This window comes from Agelaius tricolor, unplaced genomic scaffold (genome assembly GCF_023055355.1).
Source record: "Agelaius tricolor isolate 1412-34295 unplaced genomic scaffold, bAgeTri1.0.p SCAF_23, whole genome shotgun sequence".
Lineage (NCBI taxonomy): Eukaryota > Metazoa > Chordata > Aves > Passeriformes > Icteridae > Agelaius > Agelaius tricolor.
In genome coordinates, this window is record NW_027269283.1 from 13792054 (window position 1) to 13811822 (window position 19769).

A 19769-nucleotide genomic window follows, 5' to 3' on the forward strand; every position below is an offset into this window, starting at 1 on the left:
ACATATATTCTAACACTTCTAGCACATTACAATGTGGTATTCATTTCTTCATTTCTTCACATCACATCATTTGTAGCTCCAGTTCAAGCTATTAAAGCCAGGTATCTCATCAAACAGTTTTAACAGGAAAAGAAAAAGGAAGGCAGCAAATGAATCAGTTACTGCTTGTGCACACAAATCAAAGGAATTGTGAAAGATGGTAAAATTGTCATTTGAGGTTAGTTGTGTTTAACAAAACAACATGCAGCTTAGAAGTAGTATGGAATATTAATCTACACATCTCTAGATATATGTGAGGACATCACCACACATCCCCTCAAGACAGAAAAGTGATTACACAGGTCCTCTTATGACTGTATCGCAATAACAACAGAGAGAGAGAGAGAGAGAGAGAGAGAGAGAGGGAGAGGGAGAGGGAGAGAGAGACAGGGAGAAATTATGCTGCCTCTCAAGTGAATCCTGGATAATAGCTGTTACACCTACATAGCCTTTGGAACAGAGAACAAAAACATCAAAAAATACCTACATGGCTCTACGGCTCTATGAGAAAGTTAAAGGGGATGCCACGGGGAAAAGGTTAGCATTTATGAAGTGGAAAGCTTGTTTACATGGGAAGAACTGAAAATGAATTGAAACAGGAAGTACAGGACTAAAAAAAGAGAAGACTGCACCTTGCACTTAACTACAGGTGATTATAAAAAGATGCTTAAGTAGCACATCATTAACAGGAAGCCAGCAAGGGAGACAGTGGACAAAGGCATAAACTGGATACTCAGTGAGAATAAAGCTGTAGCTGTGAAAATTTCTTCATGTTGGCCTTCGCCTCTGTTAATCCAAAACAACACAAAAAATGCACTAATCCATTCTGCCTCTTAGGAGCGTTCGAGATTAACTAAGGTTTAAAACCCTGCTGGTTCCTAGCAGGAGCAAAGAAATCCCATCTTTAACCTTGAATTTTTAACAAAGTGGTCCAGCAAACTCTGAATTCCAGACTGGCTTCAGACACTAATTTATCTTTTGACTTTGGCAATTTGGATATTAGTTAAAGAAGAAAGAAAATTATTTCCTAATATAAATAAAGAAGAATGAAAATGATTTCTTATGTCATTTGAAGTGTCTTCCAGGTTGAAAGGTTTAGTATGAATACTAGTAAATATAAGTATGACATTTTTATTAAACATATTAGTAAGGAGAAAAAAATGTATCTTTCACCATTGATCAGTAGTTAAAATTATGATGATCATAATCATATTCATCCATTCCAGTTTTAAGGTCCCTTCAGCCTTGAGTTACTTGGCAGCCAACATTTGTGATCTGTTCACCTCAACACTGAGTTACTGAAGTAACAGGAAACTGTAAGTCTAAAAGACCAGCAAGCTATGTGGACTGACAGAAAATCTGAAAAACATGAAAATAATAATTTCTTCCAGACATTTTTCTCTTCAAGAGAACTATTAGACAAGAATAATTACATTCAGTGCTTTTAACATTCCAAAACAATCTCATGATTCTTTATGACATCTAAAGCAAGGAGGACAAGTTTTTTTATTATTCAGCCAATGAACATGAACTGTTTAACCACAATGCCAAAATGGCTCCCAGAAAAATTGGTCATCCCTGGAAGGAAAATGTATCTTCTCTCTGACATGCATTTTCATTTACCTAAAGAAAAGCTTTAGCATTTATTCTACTAAGGAACTGCATTTTAACTATATTTAATTTTATGATTTCTAGGAAATGTATGCTTCCAAGAGTATATTGCATATTTAATATAATCCCATATTATATTAGTATTCCCATGTACTGAAAGTCTGAAGCCCACTAAAACATTTAGGAGTTAAAAAGTATTTTTGATCTTTAAACATTACTCATACATTTTTACATTATAGTGCTAGTTTACAAAATGCTTATATATTGTGACTAAATTTGAGAAATGAAAATCATTATGGGTGTATTCTCCTCATAGGAAGAGTATTGACACACCACTGTGCTAACCCTAACCCTAACTCTAACATCTCTAGAACAAAATGGTAAAAGCAACAAGACAGGCTGAACATGTGTACACATGTTAAGCTCTGAAAGCTGCTCAAAAATGCAAGATTGAGTAAAGTTCATGTGAACCTTTGTATACATGCAGAGTTTTAAAAGCTGCTTGAAAATGTAAGAATGAGTAAAGTTCATGTTAGCCTTGATAAATATCAGCTGTCAGGCACTGCCAACCAATATGCAGTATGTTTTCCACAAGCTAGAGCCCAGTAAAATGCAATTTTTACTTTACTGGCTGAATATAATGCATTATACAAGGCAACATTTACCCAAGGTCAAAAGTTTACTGTTTTCAAATTTTAACTTCCAAAGTAGGATATTTTTACACAAATATCATGACACTGAAATTAATGGAAGCATTCCTAAAAATCTTTCATCAAGTTACATATAATCCTCTAATATACACTTTCTACCAGAATGGACATAGTCAACTTCAAAGCAAGTCAAATGCAACCTGAAAGAAAAAAAATGTTGTTGTTATATCCACTTTCAATTCTGTTTTTTTTCAGGACAGAGAAAACTTAGCACTGGAAAAAAAATTAGATAAACATCACTTATTTTCCAATTCTCTATCACGTCACAGCTCTGAGGTTTATTAAAGAATGTCTTCAGTTGTCTGGCATAGTGCTAGAAATGAAAATATATTTTAGTAGTATTATCCATAATGAAAAATACTTGCCCTGTTTTTTCACAGCATCATCAACAAAAGACTGCTATAGCATATGAAGCCAACAAGATAGAAGACATACTGCTTTTGCTAGCATATAATTTTTGCTCTGAATTTATTTATATTTGTCAGAACTGTAATTTCTCTGGACATTCCCTATTTGTACCTTGAGAACAAAAACTGCCTACTTTAAGGGGGAGAGCATTAGTACTGCAAGTACCATTGGCCCGTGCTTTTCATTTACTTATCTTGAAGAAAACCATGCCTTTCCAGGTGTCATCTGATTGGAGAGAGCGAAAAATGGGCATTGTGCTATGACATAGCATGAGGAATTTTTGATACCACAAACTGTAAAGCTGAGTCCTTCTCTTGTCTAAGCCTTCAGCAGACTATTGTAAGCACAACTACATACCACAAACGAACGGATGCAACAGTTATGGACCACTTCATCCAATTCTTTTTTCTTTTCTTGTATCAGTTCAGTAATACTATCTCTCTGCTATTTGTAGTTCATTTACTGCTTTGATAAATTACCTGATACATTATATTGATTATCACAAGCACTATATATATATATATATATGTGTGTGTATATATATGTGTATATATATATATATATGTACACACACACACACACACACACTCAAGAAACATCAAAAGGAAAGTTTAGAGGAATCACTTTAAAACTGTGCTGGAAACAAAGCACACTCTTCTAAAAAGACAGCAGAGTAAATATCCTGGTCTGGTACTTCAGCAGAAATCAGTAGGCAAAGCTACTGTTTACTGTCCCTATGGCCTGAGAGATCAAAAAAACTGAGCCTGTAACAGAAGCTAGGAACAACCTGATTATCAGGGCACATCAACCCACCCTAGCCCACACACATTTACATAGATAATGCAACCTACAGAGTTATAAATGCATAAAGTCTTTTCAGCTATAGCAGCCAACCCTCATTTTTATCACATTTTTCAACGAAGTGAAGGTGGAACACAACTTGCAGCAGGAGGTCTGCTTCACCAAGATCACACCACTTTTCTATCAGAACTTTTTCTTCTACAAACTGGTTTGTACATTAAAGGAGAAAAAAAATTTCTCAGATTGTGATTCCTGAAAAACAAGACTGTGTATATGGGAATTCATATGTCTACAGCTTAAAATTTTCTGTGTCTATTCATGTTGCATCCTGATGATATCACAGGAGAACTCAGAAAAATTATTATATTGGCAGAGGAGGTACAAAAATGAATAGATCTTTTTTTTTTTTTTAATGTCTTTCAGCAAGTTGTTGCTATAAACATGCTCTTTAAAAAAGCATTTAAAATCCAGAAACCCAAGCCATTACTGCTGCAGAAGACCAAGTGTGCACTCATCACTGAAAAGCTGCAACAAGGATGTGGACAGGACAGTTTTGAGACAAACCTATTGAAGAAGAAGCCAAGAAAAAGCCACTTATTGCATCCCACAATTAACCATCACACTGCAGGTAGTAAGTAAGTTTCACTACCAACTGAAATGGATATAAAAGCAGAAAAGACAGACACAATGGTAATGTTTTAAAACCAAACAAAAATCTGAGGTTCAACTACTACATGTCTACTCTTTTCCAGCATCATTTATGCCAGCATGACAGTGAGGATCTGATCTAGGGGAAACTGCCAAGCTTTAATAAACCAACAGATGTTTGAAGCGCACGATAGTAGTTCTGATGAGTTTCGGAACATATAATAGTTTTCCAAACTGAGAAGCTGTGCTCTAGTATCTCCTCTAAATCACCTTTCCATTCTTTTGTTTAGAAGAAAGCAGAAAGAAAACTGCTTTCTAGATAGAAAGCTGCTTACTCTAGACAGGGAAAAAATAGATGAAAACACCATGGCAGGAACTTCTCTTTACATTTCTCATTCATAGTGTGGAAACCTTGGTGGGGGAGAAAATTCTAATAGAGCAGCTCCAAAGCAGCTGGCAAGACCCTATTTTGGAATATGAGGAGATAAAACCAACATGAAGATCTTCTCTGAATAAACACATAGAATAAAGCAGTAGAGAACACCAACACATATTTTTAGTTTGTGACTGCTCATTTAATGCTTTTTGGTTACAAAATGTCTTCACAGCATCCGTGACGCCCTTCTTTTCAGCCATATTCATTACATGAAATGGTTACACTAGTGATTTTTCATTATCAGCAGTTAGCTCTCAATAATGACCTTCAAAAACACTCTCCCCAGCGGGGTCCTTTGAAGTTATAGGATTTATAGGGCTAACGAAATTTGTGCTTCTGTAGCTTCAGTATCAGCATTACTTTTTTTGCCAGTTTCCCACCCTTCTGCTGGCATCTGCAGCAACAATTTTAGAGTTCGCCGATTTTTACCACTAAAAGGCATGTACACATAATGTTATCACAATGCAACCATGCAAGTGTTCAAGAGAAGTCAGAACACATTAAATTATGCTTCAGAAATAGAATTCAGAATTGATTCCTAATTTGTGACAGTTGTTATTCACTCTCCTTTAGAAGAGCATTTATTCCATTTTACTGTGATAGGCAACACGATGTGCAGCTCCACTGCAGCTCCACTGTGAAGGCAGGAGAACTGCCATGAAACAGACAATGAGAATCAGACAGGACGTGCACAGGCACAGGAAGGAGAGAACATCGAATTACAGGGAGTGGGGAAAAAGAAACTGTGTAATAGCTGCTGCTTAGGTGCACTAGCTGGAATAAACAGGGAGGCCACAAACGACAATGTCAGGGCATGTTTCTTTTGCAATTGCAAGGAGAATTGCACACATGAGGGTGCAGACGATCTGCTATTAATCATTTAATATTCATCGTTCCCTCGAGGTTGCTGGCAATGCTTCTGGAGACTCCCTCAATTCCCAGAAAAAGCTGCATTAAGAACAAAGCAGCACTACAAGAACAGCCCACACGGAACCACCACAATTCTGTCCTACTCTACTAACACTGCTGTAAAGTAAACACTTCTTAACCACTAAACTGCTTACAGAACTCAATTTTTAAAGAGTCCAAATCACAGCAGTTGTGGGTACCTCCCCAGCCTAATCTCTAATAAGGAAAATGAACACGCTATATAAATCCGATGAAACTATTTGCAAGAACAAGACAAGAGAGATGTGGAAACAACAGACTGAAGCAGTCAGGCATCAGGTTTCTTTGTTGAGAAAGAGTTTTGAATGTTATCTCTAGGTAAGGTGCCGAGTGACTCCTTGATTAAGTGGCACTTAACATTCACTATATTTAATGTTCCAGCAAGAACAGGCGGCCATACCTGCGCCTATGAGCTAGTGAGGGAGGAAATGGAAACTGATGCAGTAATCAAATCAGCGATTCTTTTGTCAGTGACAAGACACACATTTAAGGGGAAAGAAATGTGAAATCACTAAATGTCGTGTTCATACTTCATCGAAAATGTAATGCTGCTATAACTTGTCTGATTTGGCAAAGCTACAAAGGGGAAGGTGAATTTTCTCAGCCACAGATATTTCAGGTTTGTGATAAAATCTGCAGAGTATGAAAATGACACACACGTTAATTAGGTCCAGAATTTGCTGGAGTCACACCCTAAATAAAAATTCCTAGCATTGGCTACTCTAGGCCTCCGACACTTCGCAATTTGGCAGTGAAGTTCAGCTGACACTTCTTGTCTCTCAGACTGAGGTGTTGGAGGCTTTCTTGTTTAAGGGAGATGCAGAATAGAAAAGGAGCTAAATAAATATGTATTCAATTCACAGACATATGAACTAAGTTGTAATATTGAGATATTCCAACGTAGGATTTCAGTAAGGAGACACCACTTCAATCTTTTAAAAAATTCAATAGTGTTTATTAAGCTCGCTGAAACCATCGTACCGGGTGACTCATCCTCCCTTTCCCACTTTCTAATTAGCCCCGATGGCCAGCATCAGTTTGTAGGTTGCTTGTAGTTGGGTTGTTTTTTCTTCAACCGTACAGAAACATGTTGGAAAATGAAAAAGACCCCAAACTGATTCCTACAAAGCCCCAAACTGATTCCTACTTGCGTAGCGATGGGACTTTCAGAAGATAGCTGGTAGTAGCCTTTAAGGCAAATTCCAGCTTTGCCGTTAGCGGCACACAAGCAAACTACTCGCTTATTCTTGTCCTCCCCCTCCCCTCAGGGAGACTGCATGCAGCACAGCATGATCACAGAGAAAAAAAAAACACAGGAAAAAGGGGGAAGCGGGGCGGGGGGGAAGAAGCCCTCAGCTCTTGGCAAGGGGAAGGCGTTCCACAAGAACTGCTACAGGGTCAAAAGTTTACTGTGGTTTCAATTTCACCTTTTTGCAACCAATGAGCGTGCGGCGGCTCCAGACAGAACCGCGGGCGGCAGCGGCCCTTAACTCCTTGCGGCCCGGCCCGCCCCCGTCAGGGAGCGGACAGTTAGGGAGAAGGGCCTCTCCTCCCTTTCCCCTCCCTTCGAACGAGCAGCAGAAGGCCGAGCGGCAGAACGCCCAGCAGCCTCCTCCGGACTGAGAATTGCTTTCAGCATGGAAATAAAAGGAAAGGGGAGTCGTCCGAAGCAGTATAGTAGCGAGGCAGAAGTTGAGACTTGCGGAAGTAGGGTCCCTTTCTCCCGCTTTAGCTGAAAATCATGAGAGTAAGCAAAGGGCTAGACACTAGGCATTATCAAAGCATCACAGCCCCGGAGGTGTTACAGCTACGAGCCGCCTGTTTGTGCCAGCAAACAGGAACGACCTTGAGAAAGGGGAGGGAGAGCACCAACACAAAACTGTCAGAAAAGATTCTGAATGCGCAGTCCAGAGCTGCAGTAATTTACTTTGCTTCACAACAAACGAGAAATCCACAGTAGTGTGGGCATAAGGCTGGGCAGCCCAAGAAGTACTGCTGCCCAATCCTCACAGTACATGTCATAGTAGCCTGCTTCTAGATGTTGACTACAAAACAGGACATCATCTACTTCACAAAGGATGGACATAGAAGTCATGGCTCTTGGCTACAAAACCCCTCAGGTCTTCCAAATCTTGCAAAGGAGAACAAACAAAAGCAAAAGAAAACAAAAAACTTTACAAAAAAGTAAAAAATGCTCTGGGCATGAGATTTGTAATAGATTGTCTGGGTTTAGCACTGAAAAAGAAAGATGCATATTCACTCATGTTATTACAGAACTAGAGCACAAACACAAAACAGGCTTCTTGTTCCACTGTATCATCCCTAACAAAGCAGTTTTCACCCCAGAAACTACAGACCCAGATGAATCAGTCCATGGAGGGGTACCACAAAACCTGTGCTGCCACCAGGTTTTTCTCTGGGAGATTGGTGAAAATGTTGATGACGGCAAATCTGAATGACAAGATCTATAATTGTGTTTTTGCATTTGAACTTGAAAAAAAATCAAATGTCCAGCTACACTTGAGCAACAGATTTAGCACCCCTTTATTGGTCTCGCAAAGAACGAGGACTAAAGCTCCTGTGAAGATGTTCAGTTCAGTGCAGCAACAGACACCATAATACAAGACAGCATGAAGGGAGTTTGTAAAGCACGTAGTTCAGGCAAATTCTTTAGCATCGTAACCTAAGAGTATGATTCAATACAGCAGAAATGCATAGGCTTCCTTAGAGATTTTAGCAGCTCTGATTTGATACCAAGTAGAATGGCAAGTCCTCGCACACATTTGCAGAGTAAAACACATTTGGAACTAACCATTCCAAAACAGGAGGCAGTCAAATTGGGAAACATTTGGAGGCATGTATTTTGGCATAGTCTGATCTCCAACACGGTGCAGAAAGGTTGACAAGAATCTGAATATACTGTGAAGAGGTAAAATGAGTAAATATGCCATCGACATACAGAAAAGGTTTATGGTAATGATGCTGGTGAAAATACAACTCAGTTTTCCAAACCCTGAAGCCAAGGTAGATTGTTTAAGATAATGCACATGACAACCTAAGGTGGAAAAAAACATTAGTCAGTTGGCAGCTATTACTAATTTTCCATCAACATGCAGTTTCAAAATCAGTAAATTATCTTACCCAGAACGTTAAAGGCTTTCAGTGCACTTTGTAATGGTGAAAGATACTCTGGTCTCAGACCTCTATACAGGTCCAGAAAAGGGATGAAGACTCTTACAAAACAGCTATGCCAGCTGAAAACATTGCCAGACAAACTTATGTAAATCATACTTTTCAAATCATACTTCTGCGACTCAATTGACAAAACAGTTCTAGGCAATAAGATAATCACGTGAAGCCTCTTAAAACCTGCTTCAGGTATAGTCAGCCACTCCAGAGCAGCCAAAGAAAACCAATTTCCAGCTGGTGGACAAGGTCAAACAGTGATTTCTTGAACTGACACAGGTAGATTACTTTCTTAATCTATGCAAATAGGCACAGCAGCAGCTGAATGCAGCTACTATGAGGTTAAGTGCAATGCCTTGCGAGATGCTAATAAAAGATGCAAGAAGAGATTAAAACACAAAGTCAGAAAGTTAAAGCCATCATAAGATCTTAGGTGACTGAGTTCATGCCCTAATACCAAGCTTTCCTACCGTAGTTCAAAAATGGAAAGACACCACAGAAAATGCTATCAAATAATGCTGTATTTTCACATCATAGCTAGATTAGGACACAGTTTTGCCAATACTAATTTAAGACTTAGTTACTTTTATTAAAAGCTCTCAATACATTGTTCTCCGTAAAAAGTGCAGTTTGGTTTTGTTGTTTTGCCTTCTCCGAATACCACAGAATTTTAGAGAAATTCTTTTACAGTAAGGTATCATAAATGAATGCCCTTTTTGTACGATGGCCTCATTTTAGAAGAAAATGGATACTATAAAATTTTATATCAAGTCAGCATGTTACCAAGAAGTTTTTCTGTGTTTTCTGAATTTGATTAATACAAGTCAAGGTCACTTCCTGAAAGAAGGATGCCTACTACTGCTGCTGCAAGCAAAGTAGACTCAAAAGCTGGGGGATGGGAAGACAATATTGGCAACTGCTAGCGCTGTCTCCAAAAATATACCAATTACTAAAGTCAAGTAAAATTTGCAATTTTTTACTACATCACTACATAAGTAACCCAATAACTGAAGTCTGAGTCTGTATAATTACTGTTCCAAGCAAACAAGATTCACAATGATGCACCACCGAACCTGCACAAAATTACTAATTCTGAGAACCCTTTACTAAACTCTATACAATTTCCTTAAAAATATATCTTTTAGTTTTATTTTTCCTTTTCTTTCTTTGTTTTATCATGCAGTTCATGAAGCTAGTAAGAGACTGTCCTTGAATTAACGGCATGTCTCAGTCTTACTGAGACTGCACCGCTCCACCCAATCTACATTGTCCTATTCTGAAGTCTTTTAGGAAAAACACATTTTGGAAAAGCATGCAAGCTCTTTACAGAAGTCTACATTTTTCCAGTTTCTGAAGACTGTACCTAGCTTACAGAAACAATTAGAAGTAAACCGTGTTCACCTGTAAAGTGTAAAAATGTTTTAAGCCCTGTAAAGATATTTTAAAATGGGTTGTTTTTAAAGCGTGCCACATTTGCATTATGCATGAGGCCAATCAGATGTAGTTTGCCCTTCCCTGTTAAAACTAACAGGTCGTGAAAATAAGACCCTATCAAACAGAAAAAGTATTATTTTTGCTTTTTCTACAATCTGTAGCACCACATTGGCAGCACGGTGGAAGGAATCTATTGCTGAAAAACGTTTAAAACCATACATCAACAGACATTTCCACAAGGACATCTGGGGACACACGGACACATACACACACTCAGCCTCAACTTAATATACTTCATCTTTAATAAAACAGCCTCGATACACCCAGCATTGCAACAGATGTTTCATCTGTTGATTGAGACCGAAATTAGGATGATCTACTGAATGAAACTTAGATTTGACATATTGGTGCAGTAAAAAGAAAGGAACCTTGCTAATTTTGGGTGGGCATCTTTGCCTAAAATAGAAAAATAAACTACAGCATATCAGTGCCTGTGCAGGCACAACTACATCTGTGGTTAAGGATGCCTAACATTTTCCATCACGGCAGCCGGTCCTAATTCTTTAATGCCTGTCTCTGACATACGCCTCAGAACTACTTTTTGGTTCGGACATTTGAAAAATGAGCAGACTTCTGTTGAACAAAGTGTAACCTTTTATTCAGTCCAAGAAATTAAAGCTTTGGAAGAGAAACAGGTCGAATGTCTAAACAAACGGAACTTAATCTTGCTGCTCCAATGAAGATATTTGTATAGCTGGCAAGTGCCTTATTTAAAGTACTCTAACATGCTTAGTTTTGTTTTAAGCCAGTGGCCAAGATCCTCATGTATTTTATCTAACCAAGTTAGTTTTGTTGCTGCACAGCTTCTCCATGCTGACCCAACAGAACACGCTTTATCACTATATTACCAAGACTAAGAGCAACTTCTCTGCAAACGTGCCACCTATAAAGCAGTTAAAGTGCCTGGCAGCACAGTAGCTAGTGAACAGGGACATTTTTCTAGGTTATACTGCCTCACCCATAGACAGCATCCACAAAGCATGAGGCAGCAGCAGGATCAAGGGCTTAGCAAAGGCCACCTTTACCTCCCTCCTAATTCAAGATTTAATTTGAAACAGTAGCTGGAGGTCTCATCCAACAGTGCTGGAAACCCACTTGGCTGCCCCTCCAGCAAGTAACCCGTGTAGAAGGCACACTCAGTTTAGCAACCAAGGCAGCGCCCTGCTTGATGACTACCTTGCTGGCAAACAGAGTAGAAATTTCAATATGGCACATTATACTATTTTTTCCATAGGCTTTTTAAAGACATACAGAAACTTACACTGAAAATACTAAGGATGTGAGGTCATTCAAAAAACTTCAAATAGTATTGTCAGCTCCACCTCTCAAGATTTTTTTAATCCTTGTTGCACATTCTTAATTTAAGCAGATTCCTGAAACAGTGCATTGCACAGATGATGCAACAGACAAATAAGGCTATTAGTAGTCTTTCCTGTGACCTGACGGGGGCCAGTCCCACACAAAGTCTCATGAGCAGTAACACAGCAATCACTTCCAATTTACCACAAAGTAATAGATAATCATCTCATAAATCCAGATCGGAAGTCTGTCGAGGACCTGTACGTTAACTTGGCCTTTGCCCAGGATGGGTACTTAGAGAGCTCCAGTGACATTCAAATCAGAACACACAGGCTTTTCCCAACGGAGAGTAAACAACAGTGATACATACTGTCTTGATTATGACAGATCACAAGGAATATATTTACACCCATCAATAAGGGAGTTACAGAAATAATGTCAGCAAATATATTATTTTACACCAGAAATATGACATTTAAAAAAATGTAGATTCATATTCTGAAAAAGTGTTTGAGTGCTGTGGGCAGAAGGTAGGGGGGAAGGCATCTATCCATTACAGGGTCTCATACTGTGTGAGTCTACTCAGACCCACACAAACTGGCTTTAAGGGCAGTTAAATGCCTGGTGTCTTAAGAATGCTTTTGAGGCTCCTACTTAGTATTTTTTTTCTGTCATGCTACTAAAATAGATTCTTTAAAAAATTTATTGAAAAACACACATCCTCTTTGTTTTTAAGATTAGATCTTGGTATTTGCTGATCTAATAATAATGAAAGGCCTGTTAATGAAGTTAACGAGTCTTCGGCAAAACTAGACTCAGATTTGAGAGTACAAGATCAGAAACTACTAAAACCAAAATAAGCTACTGAAGAAAGGAAATCAAAATTTCACATTTTCCATGCATAGTATCAGTGCTTATATATGATTAATTTAATTGAAAGGAATAAGTACAGCTAATTAATACAAAGGCGCCAGTTCTAAACCCCAGTTTGTCCTTGAAATATGGAAATGTTTCAAGCTCAATGCTGTAATTACAATCTGATTAAGTCTGAGTATATGCAGGTACACTTCATTTGGCCGCAAGAGGTATTTAGTTCAACAAAAATGCCTACCATTCAATATTTGAAGCAAAATCAGTTGTCTATCCATGTTATACCAATAGATCTGAGCATTCCATTAATTAGGATCCCCTTTCCTCTATTTCTTTATCATATTCCGTACCATATTTCCTTCACAGTGAACAGAGCTCAGTAGATACAATACCTTCGGTGAAATTGCAAAATAACGACAGAAGAGAATCCCCCCCAAATCAGGTTAATTAATCTTTCCACAATACACTCAGGTTATCACAGAGCATCTGCTACAATTTACTGCTCAAAACAAAGCTGTAGTGATATTGTGCATGCCTCTGGTCAAATAGAATCTTAGATTTACGGGCTCAATTATTTAAAAATTAAGCAAGGTGGAGTAATAAAAAGGAAAAAGCCCAAAGGTTGGTATCTTTGCTTAATACTACATAAAGCAGAGTAGTACCACCCAGAGAGGTATTAGAAATTGGAGAGCCACAGAGTCTCCTCCAAGGCGTACAAGAAAAGGGCAATAGGCAAGCTTTACTACCTGCAACAAGTTAAGTTTCCGTTTACAAACAGTGATTGAACACCGGAACCACTTTCAGATAGCCTACGGAATCCCTATCCTGAGAGATTTTTTTATGCTTGACTGAACAAAACCTTGACAGACCAACGCTGACTTTGCTCATGGTATTTGGATTGATGCTAGCATAATTGTGCGACGAGTTTCAGTAAAACACTGTCATCAGGGAATTACATACTACGGCCCAGAGATAAACTGGGATGTAGTACATAAGACACTGAGATAAACCATAATAACAATGGGCAGCTAGGATAGAAAAGTAACATTACAATTGGTCCTACTTTATTTAATTTTAAGATATATTACCACATTCTTTTTGGTTCTGATTTAAAAGGTATGTTTTATTAATATCATGCATGCTTTAGATTTTGCATACACACATCAATAGTCCCATCTTTACTGGACACAGGGTATGTAAATCCTGACCACAACATTCATTCCTACCATTTTTCCCGCCCATTTATGAGAAAAAAATGTCATGCTTTTAAGTAAGCCTCTCAGTGCCCTCTGGATTTTTCTTTTTTGGTCCAAACTTTTCTATTCTTTACAAGGAATTTCCATTGCATAAAAACCTTATGCTTCTAGTTTTTCTAATATTCTATTAAAGAAGCAGTATCTTTACTTCCACTAAAAAGCCATTTTTCAACACATCTCACATAAAGCTCCCAAGGACTCCTCAGGCAGGCAGAAAATCAGTCTTACTCATGAAAGTTTTTATACGAATGGCACTTCTCAAACAGAAATGTTTATCCACAGAACTCTCCAAAATGACGCTATCGACATTAGCATAGAAATTCGAAGCAATTTTATGAAGATTAGCAACCATTCTGGAAGTTAGTACAAGATGTCTACGACTACCAAAACCAGATGGGATGATATCCTTCCTCTTCAAGTGCCAAAAGCATTTATAATGTTTTCAGATCCAGTTCCTTCCTTGTTTACAGATAAATGGCTAAGCAATTGTACAGTTTCACATCATCAGGAAGCAAACTTTATGTACTCTTCTATAGTGCACTAGTGGAAATGCCAGGACAGAGCTGTAAATTTCTTTTATTATTACTTTTTCCTTACATTTCCTTGCATTTTTTTTTTAGTTCCCATACAAGGCGACCGACTGAATAGTATCTAACATTCAACAAAACTGAGCTGGAGAGTCACTGTTTGATCTTTAAAGTTAATATTCAGCCATGTCTGCACTGAAAAGTTGTCATATTAGCATCTGATAAGCAAATAAAACATAGTAACTAACTGAGGAGCACATGGTCATGCATTTATGTCATGCAGTTGCAGAAGATCGGCTATGAAGCGTGATGGATGCAACGTGTTTTCTGATCGGTAAATGCCACACTACATTCGTCCAGCGAATGACCCTCCTCTACAGTACATCCCACACAGCGTGGGAAGTTATGTTTAGGTTCACTGCAGTCAGAAGTTTATATTCTTGGGCAGCGTCAAAATTATTAGGATAAAGGTTACTAGTAATTATCTCTGGGCATAGAATAGCTTCTCTTTTCAAAGTCCAGTAAGTATTTTTTAATGGACCTAACAGTCCACTGAAAGTTCAAAAAGCTACAAAGCCTTACTCGTATAGACGAGGCCCATAAGTAACAGTGTACAAACACTAACAGGATAATCACAGCACACCATGGAGGGAACACAAGAGAAGAGCATACAAAACTTAAGCCTGATATCATTAATCCTCTTTAAGAATAAAACTTACGTGATCTTTTTTTCATCAAAAGTAGATTTATGACAGACAATATGGTCAGACAAGTGCCTGCATCCAGTCAGGACCAAAAGTTATTTATCTACCTTACTTGACTCTTACTTGTCTTCACCTTATACTATTTACCCCAGTGTATCATCTGTCTGCAAAACATGGCTTAGGAGCTATAATGTTTTGATGAGCACAGCTATCTGAAAAAACCCACAAATTCTTCTGTCCTTTGAAGAGATCACTCTCCAAAGGTTTGCCTTCAACTGTCGCCTTTCATTTTCTTTCATTTTGCTTTAACCCCACCTTACTCTAACTAAGCCAGCTCACCTATTTCAGGGCACCTGCTAAACTGCAGAACATAGAGGTTGAACTTACAACGAGAGATTATTCCAAAGGAGGCGCTTCCTTTCTTGAGACCAAAATCCCACCGAATAGAATGTCCAGACAAGCTTTCAGTTTTGCTACTCTCCATCAACGGGTATAGAAGCTGACACATCAATCTAATAGAATATTGAAGGCTAAATTGCTTGCCCCAGAAGCTATGACCAAACCTCAAACAAACAATATCCATCAGTGATTTGCATTATATCTGCACTGAGCCCAGAACAGATTTAGCTAAGAAATCCTGTTTCATCATCAGTCTTTCAAAGTAACATGAATACTTTGCTCAGAACAAAGTTATCGGTTACTTCAGGAAGAAGAAAACTCTGGTACTAGCGATAGAGAGAATTAAAAAAAAAAAGACAGATATATACGCACAAGGATACAGTGTATCCCACATCTTAGGAGGAGCATCCTTTAATGGTCCAAGTATTCCCCAAAAGCCTAACAGTGTTAGATACCATGAAACATACCAAGGCCAGGTCATATCATGCATTTCCTCAAGTGAGGTGGAAGATAGCAAACTATATACCATCTTAACATGGAACATTAAAAAAAACACCTTTATTTTCCTAAGGGAATAGAAATTATTTTCTCCTTTTCTTAACTCCCTAAATATCAATAGTTTATGAGAATTGATGCAGAGAAAACAAAGGAGTTGTGACAGAAAACTTACCGAGCACAGTATTCGCTACAGCAGAAGCCACTAGGAATGCCTAGAAAGAAAAAGCATATGAACATGTTTTAGCATGCTCTCAAACTCAACAATCTACTGTTCAGGAATTTCCTGGTTTAGAACGACTGAGTCTTCTAGCTGCTGGATATTCTGTGGCAGTCAGTTCTGTAGTTAAACTCTACACTATCTGAAAGTAGCCTTTTTTATTTTTAACCCTGCCATCTAATAATAAGGAGAATAACTGAAATGAGCGAAGAAGAAAACACTTTCCTCCTGTTGATTTCCCATGACACTTGTGGTTTTGTATACACCTGCCTCGTACTGTAAGGCCAACACAAAAAAAAAAAAAATGGAGAGAAATGCTGGAAATGCTGTGTCTTATTAAAAATACAGAGAAACATAGTCCATTTTACTCATTGATACTGCATATACCAGAAATACTTACATTTGAGAGGAAGGCATAGCATGATTGTATAACAATGTAGTATTTTCAATCTTCTAACCTTTTTCTTCACTGGCAACACTTTTTTGGTACACTACTTAGCACTGGTCTGTCATTTTGACAGAAGAATTAATTCAGATTTACTTTTTTTATTTTACTGAGTAGACGAAAATTGAACAAAGATCTATTGGCTACAGCACACCCTCTTCTTCTCTAGGTAAAGCACTAGGAATAAAGACCAAAGTATCACTGGAGCAAGGACAAGTCTCCTAAACCAAATGATAGGGATATATTCAGTCAGTCACCCTGAAAAGAAAGTTCTCTTAAGTCACCGTGGCTACTTCTTCGGTGACCACTCTGTAGTAACTACTAATGTAGATTAGTTACTAAATCTACATTTGAGAAAACGTCTCACTAAGACTTAGAAAAGCTTGGATGGATTAGAAATCCATCTCAAGCTTTAACTTTGTATCAAATTTGTAAACTAAACTTATATAAGCTATCCAAAATATATACAAAGCAATGGCAGTAATTTCTGTACTTTTAATCAGCTAGCAACCAATTAAAAAATACACAATTCACAATACAATCCTTACATAAGCTGGAAAAGATATTAAGGTTCATGTCAAGTTCAACATGCTCCACTTTTAACTACAGTCATTAGCATTCTCATTAGCAGTAAATACGTGAGAAAGGATTACGAGCAGTCAGGAAGTCAGATGTTGAAATTTTTATATAATTATTTAAAAATAAAAGTAGCCCAACAAAGAGAGGTAACAAAAAAGGAAGCACAATGGCCCTGACTTGGCTCGAGAGCTGTGGAAGTGTACTATGCTGTCTTAAAAAGACAAAATTAACGTGCATTTAAAGGGTTCTGGTTTTGTATTTTCAATTAATCCTAGTAAGACAAGAGCTTGTTGTGATGTTGATTACTCCCACCTCAGTATTTAAGGAAACAAAAACCTCAACCCAATATATGAAGGATTCTTTAGGCCCTACTCCAAAACAGCATAAGCCAACAATAAATATCTGTAGTGACAGAAAGACAAGACACATTCCAAGTACAGAGTCCTCTACATCTTGGGAGAAAGGTCAGGTAGGTTTTAATAAATAAGAGCAACTTACACGGAAAAGAGCTTTAAGGTAGACAAATGAGGTTGAACCTGTAGATCCCTTCAGTTTGATTTTCACCATTGTACCTCGAAATACAGTAATTTTAAAAATAACCATTAAATAGTCTTTAAGTTTAACTCTTTTATGAGAGATGTGTTTCCTAATGTCTTTCTTCCTTTGCATATTAAAGACAGGATAATTAAGATTTTTAGCTTAGCAGCATACAGTCCTTACTGGAAAGGTTGGTCCAGAATTACCATTGGAAACAAGAAAAGATGTATTGTCACCTAGCAGTGATCATGTAGAAATAGGAACAGTTAACACACAGTAAAACAAGAAACTAAATTAATATAAGCAGTAGTTGATATTTAGCACAAGAGTGGTTTATGCACAGTCTCGCATATGAGAATTTATTTATTGACAACTGATTTTTAGCAAGCACTTGCTCACCAAATAGTTCCAGTCAGAAAAAGATTCCTAACTGGAATTCCAGCAATAAAGGCATGCCTGCATGTTATTAAAGGAAACAGTGGAAAATTTCTCAGGCTGACATCCAGAATGTCCGTGATTCCTTTTCATATTTCTCTTCTTGCAACTTGCAAAGCAGATGCTAAACCAGACCCTAAAAGCTTTTTGGTTTTGGTGGTTTTTTGTTTGTTTTTTTTTTTTTGTTTGGTTGGTTTTTTTGATTGTTTGTTTGTTTTGGGTTTTTTTTTTCCTTTTCTTTTGTGAAGTCTGGAAATTTCCACTGCTTTTAAAGAGCTTTTTAAAAAGCTGTCCCAAATATACTGCTCAAACAACCTTCCACTTCTACCTAGACAGACTCTTTAGTTTAAAGCAAAAGTTTCATTGCTATAAAGCAGACCTAATCATGATGAGGGGGAATAAAAACAATTTGCTCATCTACCAAAAGCGTTGCTTGGCCAATCTAAAATATTATTATACTGTGTATTAATCTTGATAGAGGTCACTTGAGGTTCAGCTACAGAGAGATAGATGGGTAAGAGAAAACAAAGCAGGTGATAAAGCTACCTTGTAGCTGTACATTTGAACAGAAATTACAGTGGATGACAATGCAAGCTATTCTGTTCCTATTAAATGATCAACTAATGGCTGTCCTTCAACTTAGTTGAATTTGCACTCAACAATTTTCCATTGTTCCTGAATCCCACTCATCATCCATGCTACCTGCTTATTGTCTCTCACGAAGCCAATACACGTCTGCCAAGTTTGCTAGCATTAGTTCTATACCTCACCTCTACCAGACTTATTCATCAGCCTCGAACATACATCACCAAACATTAGGGGGTTCAATGGAAAACCTACAGTTGTAATACAAAAATCTTAGAAAGCTACTTCAGCCAGGGAAGATGGTTTTTTTTTCAGTTTTCTGTGCACTGATTAGACAAACCACCTTCCTAATTTTAAGGGGGGGGGGGGGGTCAAATGTACATCCTAGGTAAACAGGAGATGTTTGCTTTGTTCTATTTTAATCAAGTGAATAGTTTGCAGACAAAGTAGGCTTGCTTTTGTTGCCATTAGTGCCACCTTTGAATCTATGACTAGATAAATACTTGAAATACTGATTATGAGGGGATTCTTTCAATTACTACTTAAGAATGTTAAGCAATGTGCTGACATGTATTCTGGCCCATTGAGCCAGAAATCTCTACTCTGAACATCAAAAAGGCTACCATAGAAGATGAGACCAGGAGGGTACTATAACAAAAGATGCTGCTATGTCTGCTTTAGTTTGCAGCAGCAAAGATGGACTGAGCACAAAAAGAACTGCAAACCAAGTCATAATTCTCTATTTACACCTACCCTCTCTAGTCTTTCTTTATGGGGAAAGAGAAAGTATTATAGGGAAAGATGTCTGAAAAGCCTATCCAGATCACTGGCAAAGACATTGCAAATTTTTGCTTGAAATAATTTCCTTAAGATGTAAGCTGCCAAGAATAGAAAACCATTTTAAAGTTGTCATTGTTAATACAAGAAATTAATTGTTGAACCTTTACTGGTTCTTCCATAAGATTCAAAAAAACCAATGTATCATTGCCATATACTGATTGTTTATGTGCGTGCGCACACAAACACGTGAATGCTCCTTCTAGACATCTGTCTAAAAGGTTTTAGAAAAGGCTTATTTACATAGAATGCTACCCCCTCAGACACATGTAGCAGCAAAAAGCAAGTAGCACAGTTTAC

General features: G+C 37.8%; 1 protein-coding gene across 1 annotated transcript in view; it reads right to left on the bottom strand.

The window, feature by feature from the left end:
• Positions 1-825, bottom strand: part of NCOA3 (nuclear receptor coactivator 3) — a 34076-nt gene extending 33251 nt beyond the window's left edge. Inside the window, exon 1 of the mRNA XM_071447064.1 lies at positions 31-825. The gene's annotated coding sequence lies outside the window, so the exon portion shown is untranslated. The remainder of the gene's footprint in view (positions 1-30) is intronic.
• Between the last annotated feature and the right edge of the window lie 18944 nt (positions 826-19769).